The sequence below is a fragment of the Phaethon aethereus genome (genome assembly GCF_964289735.1).
Source record: "Phaethon aethereus genome assembly, chromosome: 2".
Classification (NCBI taxonomy): Eukaryota; Metazoa; Chordata; class Aves; order Phaethontiformes; family Phaethontidae; genus Phaethon; species Phaethon aethereus.
In genome coordinates, this window is record NC_138582.1 from 166,597,613 (window position 1) to 166,610,024 (window position 12,412).

The 12,412-nt window shown below is 42.6% G+C and overlaps 1 protein-coding gene across 1 annotated transcript in view; it reads right to left on the minus strand.

Moving 5' to 3' along the window:
- The window catches only part of CTDSPL (CTD small phosphatase like), an 83,634-nt gene that overhangs the window by 49,726 nt on the left and 21,496 nt on the right, over positions 1-12,412 (minus strand). The gene's annotated exons all lie outside the window — the stretch shown is intronic.

Genomic DNA, 12,412 nt, shown 5'->3' on the forward strand with positions numbered 1-12,412 from the left:
ACCAAAACACAACCTCCCGCACCCAAAATGAGCTGCTAAGTGTACCCCAGCTTCCAGGATTCCTGGGGACTCCAGCGAGTTCCCCATGCTGTGTCGCAAGAAAAATGCCACATACAGAAAGTCTGATGACAGAACATTTCATGGAAGATTATTTGCCCAAAATATTACGTGTACCAGCTCAAAGACCACAATACAATTCGCAAGGGAAAGAGCTTACACAAACAGGGCAAAGCTTCTGGATGGACCTTTCACAGCAGTTTTTTCTCCGCTCTTCCTCCTTCCTTTCACCAAGAGGTGAAAGTGGAAAGTTTTTTCATACAGAGGATACCTTGGACACCAAGTTAGGCAGTACTTGAGCAACCACATTATCTACAAAACTTGGTTGGTTGGTTTTTTTTCCCCTCATTTGAGAAAATTCAGTTGTTCAAAAGTTCTTATTTAATCGGCCAGCGCACATTTATAGGTGAGGCCAAGCATTGAAGAGGCTGTTTCATCCCTTCCTTTAATGAAGGATGAGCAGAGTTTCCAAATACCTTCAACAAGCCACATGTTAAAGCATGCTTCATCGCCATCCAATAACAATACGAGATAATTACAACATTTGTGTAATGTTTCTGCCTGCTTTCCGGCCACAGGTTTGAAGTTTCTCATCACAATCTTAAGTCTTCTGTTCAATCTCAAAGATAGGTGTACCTTCATGAAGAACGTTAAAAAAAAAAAAATGCAAGTTCTACAAATCTGCAACATTCCTCCTGCTCTTCTGCTTACGGTACAAACATCTGTAGCAGTTTGTGTTTTATGTCATGCTAAAAATCATAGCAAACATTAAGGAATGTGGCTGGAAGTGAACATGTAAAAAAAGAGCTAGAAATACAAAGTTTCTCTTGCAACTGCACGTTTTGGATACTTCCATTAAAAGGAAAGACAATACAAAAATGCAAGTAATGCCAGAAGGTACTAACTGCTCCAAGTGACAGCTGGGGACATCAAATTGAGGTTTCTTTAAACTTTGGATCAAGTGACAAAAGACAATACTGTATTGTACTTTTAATAGGAGATATGTACCGCAAAGCAAAGAGAAAAAGGTCAACCCCACCAATTCAGACAACCACAGTTAAAAGTCTAAAAAGAACTGGATTCACTTTTCTGCTCCACTCTGGATTTCCATCTGTTTGGACAAGTGGCTTCTTAAGTTCTGTGTCATGGTTCCTTGTCTATGGAACAATTTTTTAAACCCAGGGTAAAAAACACCTACAACATTTTTCCTGCTTCATTTTCATTCTTAAGTAAGGCACACACACAGTGTTTCACTAGGAGCTTGGGGCTGAATATATATTAAGAACTGAGAGGCGCTCATATAATTTAATAGTAAGGTCTAGAGGAGTACTTAGCTTGTAACATCCTAACTTTATTCCCTTATCACAGGTAGCATAAATAAACATGCACTGTTTTATCCAACATCTAGAAATGACATTAACTATATCTAGGAAGTACTGCTAGATGAGGTCCTTAGCATTTAAGTTACAATTTAAGTTATGCCTTCCACAATATATAGTTGTGGTATTTGGTGTTTGGATTATTACTAATTACAGATATTTTTCCTATTAATAAACTAATTGTTGCACAAGATTCAAGTAAGGCAATGAAAGAATATATCTTGAGAGCTCTTGTCTGAACATGCAACTTGGTATTTTTTTTTCCTCGAGTCATTTCAGGCAACTGAACCAAGCATGATCTAGGAATGAGAAAGTACACTGAAAAGTACAAATAAAAAGAACATTAAAGATGATGTCACTTGGCTTATAAGTCTTGTTTACAGTAATAGTAGAGCAGAAAATATAATTACAAACATAAGGTTGCACCAGGTTTAAAATATTCCATATTGAAAGAATTTATTGTATTACATAAAGCTAAATAGTTTTAAATATTTTTCCAAATTCCATTTACATGCCACAGATAGAAAAGCTCACACACATTTTTCCTGCCTTAATAAACCAACAGTACATATGAATACATTGCATGTGTACGCACACATCTGGAAAAGCTAGCTTGAAAGAGGCACAAGTAAGAAAAACAGCCCAGCCCTGTAACCAAACCAGAGAGGTAATAATTCTCAGACACGGAGTTTAAAGCAACTTCAATAAACAGTCACTCTATCATTCTAAAAAGCATATTCTAACTAGAATTACTCTGACTTTTTTAGGAACTGAATGTCAATGATATCGCACTAATTATTCAATGATTGCATCAGTCTATTTTCAACAAAATTTTGGTTCCTTTTCCCTGAGGAAATTCCAATAGTACTTGCATGTACCACTCCAGTATTCGCAAGAGTTACAAGTCCTTTACATTTTTTTTTTCTATACAGATAATATATTCTTCAAGTTCATTTCTGCTGAGGGGAGAAAAAAAAAAACAGCTTTCAGCTTTGCTTCCCTCATGAATAACACATTAAAAATTTACTATTAGAGAGCAAATCTTCTTTTTAAGCCTCCAGAAACAGTACTGTATTTGCCCTATTACTTTGAGAAGATTCATGTACGCATTCAAATAAGGGTAAACCATAAGCTCCCGTTTTCCATCATTAAGCTGTAACTAAATATTTCACCGTTTATCAGACCAATTCTAAAACAATACTGTATAGCTTTACAACTGCCATCAAAAAAGATAATCACTTACCGTATCCACAATAAGGAGTATAACACATTTTGGTCCATAACTCAGTTATAATCTGAAGTGGAACAGATTTTTTCAGGCATTCATGAAAACCAGTTTGTTTACATGAAGGAGACAAGAGAATCCTGATTTCGAGTAGGCACCTACAGTCCACGTTACTAATAGCACATGTAAATAAAACCAAATCGCACAACCAAAACCATTTACAGCAGCAAAAATTATGTAAGAGAGCAGAGGGAGCAAAATAACTGCCTGTTAAAAGGATGAAAACTTCCAGGAAGAGTAAGAATCCTTCTAAGAACGGCAGCCGCATCGATCTCGTGCCACTTGCTTAAGCCCTGACTCTGCAGGCTGATGGCTCCGCTACGGCCTCAGGCTTCCTACTCCTTCTCGGGCTTGTACAAAAATAAACAAACTGCAGAACACGAGCCCAGACATTTCAGAAACCAGAAAGCGAGAGTCCAATTATACTGCTACCATAGAAGTATTTTTAAGTGTTTGCGTCTGGCATGACTGTGGTGGAAGGCGTATCACCAAGTTCAATTCCCCGGAGCCTTCAAGTATCTTTTCCAGGAAGCCACCAGCAAGTTAACGACACTTAAGGAACTGGACAAGGTGTCCTCTGAGAAAGGACCACGCGCTACAGTCTGTGGAATACAGGACAAATGTAATAAACTTTCTCTTCTTCATTTCTACGCGTTGCCTCTGCTGGAAGGATTAGTAGAATGGGGGAGGAATATCACAGAATAATGAAGGTTAGAAAGGACCTTCGAGATCATCAAATCCAATTGTTAACCCAATACCAGCATGCCCACTAAACCACATCCCAAAGCGCCACATCCACATGTTTTTTGAACACTTCCAGAGATGGTGACTCCACCACCTCCCTGGGCAGCCTGTTCCAGTGCTTGACACTCTCTTGGTGAAGAAATTTTTCCTCATATCTAACCTAAACCTCCCCTGGCACAACTTGAGGCCATTTCCTCTCGTCCTATCACTGGTTACTTGGGAGAAGAGACCAACACCCTCATCGCCACAACCCCCTTTCAGGTAGTTGTAGAGAGCGATAAGGTCTCCCCTCAGCAGCCTCCTCTTCTCCAGACTGAACAAGCCCAGTTCCCTCAGCCGCTCCTCATAAGACTTGTGCGCCAGCCCCCTCACCAGCTTTGCTGCCCTTCTCTGGACATGCTCCAGCACCTCAACATCCTTCTTGTAGTGAGGGGCCCAAAACTGAACACGGGATTCAAGGTGCGGCCTCACCAGTGCCGAGTACAGGGGCACGATCACTTCCCTACTCCTGCTGGCCACACTATTTCTGATACAGGCCAGGACGCTGTTGGCCTTCTTGGCCACCTGGGCACCCTGCTGGCTCATGTTCAGCCGACTGTCAACCAGCACCCCCAGGTCCCTTTCTGCCGGGCAGCTCTCCAGCCACTCCTCCCCAAGCAAGAGATATCAAGGGCAAGCAAATAGAATGGGGGAGGGATATCAAGGGCAAAGAGTCATTTTTATTAAGGTGATTGGGAGAAATTTGTTATGGACTCGACTGTATGGCTGCAACTAGAGGACTAAGTCAACTTTCAAGCCAACTACCTTCTAAAGGTATCTTTTAATTTCTCTTCTTTAAGGTACTGCGTTCCACATGAGCTGGGATACTCTGCTCATTATCACAGCAGGAGAGCAGGAAACCGAACATTTTATCATTTACTTAATTTACTACAAATGCTTTTAAAATTATTACTGGCATGCCAATATTTTGCTGCAGGTTGGACTTCCAGGTGGCTCTTCGCATTCCCTACAAAAAGGCAAATTAAGGTGGAAGACATGGGAAACAGATTCACTAGTACCCGGCCTGCAGAGAACTAGCTTGTAAACACTGCTCATCAGTTCCCAGATCAGAAGCGAGCTGTAAAGCCTGTCAGAAACACATTTCTAACTCAGCTTTTGCAGGGGAGCGAGGTCCCAGCAAGGTTTTGGAAATGGCACTCCCAAGCCGCTTGGCTTTGCGGCGTTCCAACCTCCGACAAACCTGCGGCTCTTGAACTACAGAGCAGAGAACGCCTGCTGTTATTTTTTCCGATAACTTCTATTTTCCTACTTCTCAACATTTGCTTTAGCCTTAAATAATAAAATTCATAGGAGGGGCTCTTTTACCTAAACCCTCCCAGACACTAAACCGTCTCGCTTTCCGAACTGTTAAACCCGCGAGGAAGCGCCACTCTGCCGAGACGCCCTCGTCCAGCTCCTGCGTTCGGCACGGCGAGGAGGGCAGCTCTGCACAGACAGCGATGAGTGACAGATGTCACTCGTGCCCCGCAGCAGCGGCACGCTGCGCAGCACAGCGCACGGGCTGCCTTTGTCCATTACCCTTCTTCCTTCTGGCTGGCGTCTCGGGTTCGTGAGCTCCTCGCCCCTCATACAGGAAACTCGGGGCCTCAAACTTAATCCTGCACATTCAGTTCTCTTCTCTTCTAGCTACCACTACAAACGTATTCTCCCAGGAAAAAAAAAACAAAATAGCTCTCGCAATCAAATCTTTGCTAAACTTCTCCATGGCGAGATTATTTCTCCCTACTTCTGGGAGGAAACTGAAGGAAAGAAAGACTAAAAAGTTCCTGCAGCTGAACAAACGCACTCAACGTTATTCATCAAGACAGAGAGCAGATAAACCACATCTAAAGGTACAAATGCAATGCCACTACAATGGCATCACCACCGATGTCCCGATACCTTTATTCACGTGACACAGCATTACGCTTCAGCGGCTCCTGTGCGGGGCGGGGGAAGTGGCAGCCACCGCAGGCTTGCGGGGATGGGTAGGAAGACGCAGTTGCAAGCGGAAGAGCTTGGCTGCAGCAGCCTGGGAAGCCAGTGCCGCAGATCGAGGGGGTAAAGGAAGGAGGACTCTACGACTCTAATTTCTCTTCTTTTAGTCTGAAAGCAGTTGAGTTTCTCTGCACTGAGGCATCTATCCCCTCTACTGATCTGTCTGCTCACTCTATGCCAGTCTCTGGACTCCATCGTCAGCCCCTTCTGTCCTCAGAACAGCTTGTTTCCTTCTCAGCCTAAGAGGGTGAATCTCCTTTTCCTCTCTGTTGGCCATCACAACATTGCCAGGACCACCCCAGTATGTTGTGGGGAGGAGGAAACCAAGGAACCAACCAGGCATCAAATTTCTGTACCTTGAAATGTAACATTTTGTAATGTTATTTGTGTGTGGGGGTGTCCCAGCAGCTTCCTCAAGTCCTTCTTCCTGAATCTCATGGCCTAAAACAGAGTAAAAAACCCTTCCTATCATCCCTTCCCATTATTTTGGCACTTCCTCAATTATCGACTCTAGTAAAACAACTATACTATCCATAAAGGCATTTGCAATTTGTCTAATTGTATACATGGCCCTGGAGAAGGGTAGGATTGCCCGGTTCGCAGACTCACCATTCCATCAGTTGCTGACTAAGACGAGCAGCCAACTCCACTACAATTTTTCCTGGATTTACTCTAAATAATTTCATAGCATTTAAGATGTAGACAGCACAGCAGCAAACTACTGGTGACTTAAGCACCTACTGTTGCATTGAGAGCCCCATCAAAAGGAGCCGATGTCTCTTCGAATGCCTGTGGGTCTGCTGAATAACGCCAGCTACTCACCAAAAGCACTGCAGGATGTGCGCAGGGCACCACAAAGCGAGGACATACTAGAGCACCCTCCCTAGCACCAGTCCCGTGAGTTAATCTGCAAAAAGCAATCGATATGGCTAAGAGAAAAGGTACTCAAAATAAAGACAGCTAATTGATTTCTTCTAGGTTGTTTGACCCACTGATTCAAGCTGCTTCCAGTGGTATGAATGAACCTGATGCTTTTAAATGTTCATCCTTTATTTCGTGTCCAACTACAGAGATCCCATAGCCACTTAAATGTAATGTTTAATAATATAATAGCAAGAAGAGGTGGGAAGAAAGGAGACAAAGTGACTATACACAGATTAACTACATGCAGGATTAACCTCACCAACATACCTTTTCTATATCAAAAAATGTATGCCAATACCAGTACTATTGTGATTTCTGTTGGCAAACTAACCAGTGCAATGTTGTAGTCACAGGAACTATGGACTGATATATAAACAAATAAAAATCAGGATCCCCCCCTGCCCTGGATTAAAAAAAAAAAAAAAAAAAATCCTCGGTTTGTTCAGCCTTTCACTGCAGGTCAGCTTTTCTAGTCTGATTTCTTTCTCCCTGCTCCTTGGAAAGCTCTCAAATCCAAATGCAGTGCTCAAAGCTTTACACAACAGTTCAGAAGAAGTCTTTCCCAAACAGGGTACAGCAGGACAACCTCACCATTCTTACAAATCAGCTGTCATGTTGGAATGTGTAAACAGGCATATATCTTTTTTTTACTGCTGCGTGTCAAATCCGACTACTACAGATATCTCAGGATTTTCTGTGGACTAGCAACACAACTAGCCGTCCTTTCTTCTCAGTTTTTGCAGTGGATTGTTCCACACAATCTCGAAACAGTCTCATGAAGTAACATGAAAAACACAGGATATGCATTTAGCTTATCCAGTCCCTTTCTACTTTTAGTTGAAACACCCAGTACGTCTTTTATTTCGGTACCTGCAGATTCAGGATATTCCCCATTGCACCATCCACGCCACTAATGACGGCCCAGCGCCAGACCCAGAACAGACCGTTGCACATCTCACCTGCCGCATCCCTTCGGAGGCCCTGAGCTACAGATACATTATGCAAAGATTTCTGCACCCATTTTATAGCAGTTTATATGCAAACCACTTTCTTCTAGTTTAGAGTCTTAAAAGCTTACTTCAACTCACAGTGATCGACTAGTTTTTCCTTTCCTTCTGACCAAGTTACAGAAATAATTGTTTTTTTTTTTGACACGGTTTATTTTTGAAAAGAAAAATCTGCTGGATATTATTGGTTTCCTTGGTTTCTTGCAATATTTCTTATGTTTCTGTGTTCCTTTCTGAAAACTGAAATTAGAAATTATGAATCAGGCAGCCGAAGTATTACATTCATTCTGGTTTTTTAGAAGCTTATTTACTCTTCTCAAGATGTCAAAGGTAACAGCTCACAGCTCTGAAGTTGTATAGTTTCACACCAGCCACTAGGCATCCAGTGATTTAATTTGCCATCTGCTCCCAATTAAAGTCTTTGCCGAAGACTGATACAAGCTTCCCTTCCCCCATTTTAATAAAATATTTTAGTGGCAGAAGTTGGTAACTTCCTCTTTCTGCTGAGCAGCAGACCAAATCCTTTGCCTTCCTTTCATTACTGCAATACCCACCAATTCTTTGTCTTCCCCACAGACACTGCCAGGTGCGTGTTCTGACAAGCGCAAGTCACAGAACAGAAAAAATTAATTAAAAAAAAAAACCAAAACCACAACAACAAGAAGATATCAGAGTAGCAAAAATATTCTTCTGTACTTATTCCTGCTCAAATCATCCCTACTGGAAACTAGGTCAGACTTTCTGCTGGCTTCCTTCCTTCCTTCTTGTGCTGGCAAAACTTACCAAGTTAGCAAGTTAACTGTATTTTCTATCCTTCACTTGAACTGGGACAGTCTGTGCTTGTCTCCATACTGCCACCTAATCTGATGTCCTCTTTTTTCTTTCAGGTTTGCAACTAGAGTGGGTTGTGTCTCCCACTTCTCAGAGTTTATTGAGGTTTGCCATCTTGACGTGCACAGATTTTAATGGTTTTTTTGCTTGCTTCCCCCCCTGAATCCCCCAATGAACGCCACCATTTCAAACCACCTTCCACTGTTGTGCTCTTGGTGCCTCCTTAGCTATGATTTCAGAGTCACGCCTTCAAGGATCTCTCTCAGCTGCCCTTCCTATATCAAAGCCTGTTTGAACACTAAGAGGACGTGCTGGACCGTGTTCCCTGCTGTACCCCTTCCCCAAGTGTCTGGTTGCAAAAATTGCAAAAAAAATACGGTTGCACCACCGTATTCTGTGGTTTGAATCACTCCAGGACTCTTACACAGTGTGTAAGGCACGTGCTAAATGCAAAATGTGATCAGGTACTTGAGTGAAAGCACAGAAGACAGAGATGTCCAAGAAAAGCGGTCTACCACACTGTACTGACATCATCAGTAGCACTCACTTTTACAACCTATTATAGCAAGAAGAGACACGTGTTTTCATGAACCTCTGGCGCTACCATTTCACAGCAAGTTTTATTATTTCGAACATTCAGTTTCAGTCCTTTCTTGAGAACTCTATAAATGAAGTTCAAAGATTTACTTACTATGTCATAAAGGTCCATCACCCATCACAACGCCATTGGGTGCTTCATCACCCAACAGAGAGCATTCCTGAAGCCAACACTGCCACACAGCTACCAAGCAAGGACAGCACTGAATGTGTGTTGCTATGATGTACCACAGTACAGGGCAGCAGTCTTCAAACAGCAAATGCAAACATTTCTTATGTGCTCCGTATCATCTTCACTGCCAACCGCGTCCTGGGCTGCCCCCAAAGCCGCGTGGCCAGCAGGATGAGGAAGGGGGTTCTGCCCCTCTGCTCCGCTCTGGTGAGACTCCCCTGCAGTGCTGCATCCAGCTCTGGAGCCCTCGTCACAGGAGAGACATGGACCTGTTGGAGCGGGGCCAGAGGAGGCCCCAGCAACGCTCCGAGGGCTGGAACAGCTCTGCTGGGAGGACAGGCTGGGAGAGCTGGGGGGGCTCAGCCTGGAGCAGAGAAGGCTCCGGGGAGACCTTCCTGCAGCTGCCAGGGCTTGAAGGGGCTGATAAGAAAGATGGGGACAGATTTTTTAGCAGGGCCTGTAGCGACAGGACAAGGGGTAAAGGTTTTAAACTAAGAGCTTAGATTTAGACTAGATATAAGGAAGAAATTTTTGACGACGAGGGTGGTGAGACAGTGAAACAAGTTGCCCAGAGAAGCTGTGGATGCCTGGAAGTGTTCAAGGCCAGGCTGGATGGGGCTTTGAGGAACCTGGTCTACTTGTGGAAGGTGTCCCTGCCCATGGCAGGGGGGGTTGGAACTAGGTGATCTTCAAGGTCCCTTCCAGCTCAAACCATTCTATGATTCTATAACAACTCCATAATTCACTGCTACATCTTAGTCCACCCTACAATACACGCAGTGTGAACATAGACCACAGACTGTCTCCTCCTGCATCTTCCAGCACCTCCAAAATTCTTATGTGGCTTAAAAAGGTGTCATCTGTCACAGGTGAAGGACTCTGCCCAAACAGAAATTCCCTCCTGTGGCAGACCCTGCATCTTCTTGCCCTTTGCAGATCCCCTCCTTTCACAACTGCAGCTTTTATCACGTCTGCTGCAACACGTGCATCGCACTGATCCTTCTTCACAAATGCAGGACTCGTATCAGACCTTTTTAAAAAAACAATTGCTGTAACAAATCTTCATGCCTAGATGAAATATGAAAGTCATTTTGAGAGAGCTGTATATTAATCCTTAAGGAATGAATCTTACTTTCTTAACAAGACAATTTTAGGTTGCATTTTCAGAGTTTAAGAAGTGCCAGAGACACAGTAACACACACAAGCGATCTGTAATTCTGCTCAAATCCCTAAATCAGCACCTCTCAACAGGGCACGTTTCCCCTTTTGATCAAATGAGGACCTGACTACAGCCTTTTCTGCCTGAGTTGCAAAGCTGCCCAGCTCCCTTTAAGAAAGCTGTCGCCAGATCAATGCTTCCACTCTGTGACGAACCACATGGAAATAAAAGTATTTTTCCTAGGTGGGGTTTTCTAGTGCTTTTGTTATTTGTTTGTTTTAAACTTTTTTCCTAAATGAATTATGAATTCAAATGCCTAGGAAAGGGGATTTTTAAAAAAACAAATAAAAACCTTCATGAAATTTTGTACTCTTTCTTAATTCATCTTTGAAGACAGTGTGAAGTATTGGTAAAAAAACCCAGGTCCACAGACTCAGCAGTTAGTGAAACACATATGCATTTCCTTAAAGTTTTCCTTACAGGTAGAGTATAAACTGACCACCCACACTTTAACCAGTATTAGGCATCTTTACAAGAATAGATAAAAAAATGGTATTGTGGTTGTCCCAGGTTGATTTTTTTTTTTTAAGTACACACTGTATCTGGACAGCACTGTATATGTCCAAACGTTCATAGTAACAGGAAGCTTAAACATTAAAAAAACCCTGCAGAATTCAAGAAGTCCAAACGAAAGAGGAAATTAAATGTTCAAGACCAATTATGCTTACAGCTCAGGCGGACACCAACAGGTTCCCATCACGTTTCAAGCAATAACCATCATCACCATGCAGCAGAGCCAACAGAGGAGGTCCCCAAACTTAAAACAATCTCTTTTAACAACAAATGTTTCTACCACCGTGCTCAATCTAGACTACCGTTTGACACACAGGCATGCTTAAATCTGTTCAGGCGTTCTGCATATATATGCATGCCAAGCAGATGAAGAGAATCGTGTTTGTAGTGATGAATGAAATGACTACAGGCACATTTGTAATGTTTCATGTCAACGGTGACGTGTTCATCTATCAGGTTTTCAACATGTACAACCACCTTTCCATCACGAAATGTCTTATTATAGACTCCAGTAAAAGCAACAGCAACAATTAACAATCTGTTCAGCACATTTGTCTTTACGGGTAGCTCATGAAGTAAAAAAAAAAAAAGCAGGAAAAATGGATGAATTGTAAGGACAACCAGTGTCATTTATGAAGACAATGGGAAGAGGTCAGACTTGACCTCTTTGCAGCCTTCCAGTACTTAAAGGGGGTTGATAAGAAAGATGGGGACAGACTTTTTAGCACGGCCTGTAGCGATAGGACAAGGGGTAAGGGTTTTAAACTAAAAGAGGGAAGATTCAGACAAGTAGGGAAGAAAATCTTCACTACGAGGGTGGTGAATCATTGGAACAGGTTGCCCAGAGAGGTGGTAGATGCCCCATCCATGGAAGCGTTCAAGGTCAGGTTGGATGGAGCTCTGAGAAACCTGACCTAGTTGAAGATGTCCCTGCTCATGGCAGGGGGGTTGGACTAGATGGCCTTTAAAGGTCCCTTCCAACCCAAACCATTCTATGATAGACTTACAGGAAGCGACCTGATAATCCCTTTTTTTTTTTTTTTTTTTTTAAGGAAAAGGGCTGCGGCCTTGTTTTAATAAAAAATAGGTGCACATTAAGAATACAGTTTTTTATGGACAGCAGTAAGAAATAAATATGAACCACACTCCAAACACACCATTTGTTTTAGGAAATGAGAAGGCAATCAATTATCAGTGGCAGACCAAGATGTACAACTACCGGGACCGCACCCAAAGTCTCCGTGCCAAAAGAGACCCTGAATGTTTCAATAATTTCTGAAGCAACTTCTATTGGATTTCTGAACTACTTCAGAGTACAGGATTTCCAAATGCTTTTAGGCTAAACTCTGTGTGGAGCACTGCTAGTAGATAACCTAGTGACTAGCACCTGAAAAAAGTAGGCCAAGATAGTAATTAAAAAGCATACGCCATTGATGAAAGGCCAGAAGAGAAACAACCAGGATCTATTCCACATGAAATCACATTTTAAAGGCAAAGCCTTATGAACCATTAAAAGAAAAAAAGACAAACTCATAACACACAACCTTTCTTCCACGTAACACAACCCCTGTTTAGACTCATGTCCAGAAAGGGAACCAAAGGCACACAAGGAAACAGAGAAGATGAGGCTGCAGCAGCTTGTCACAT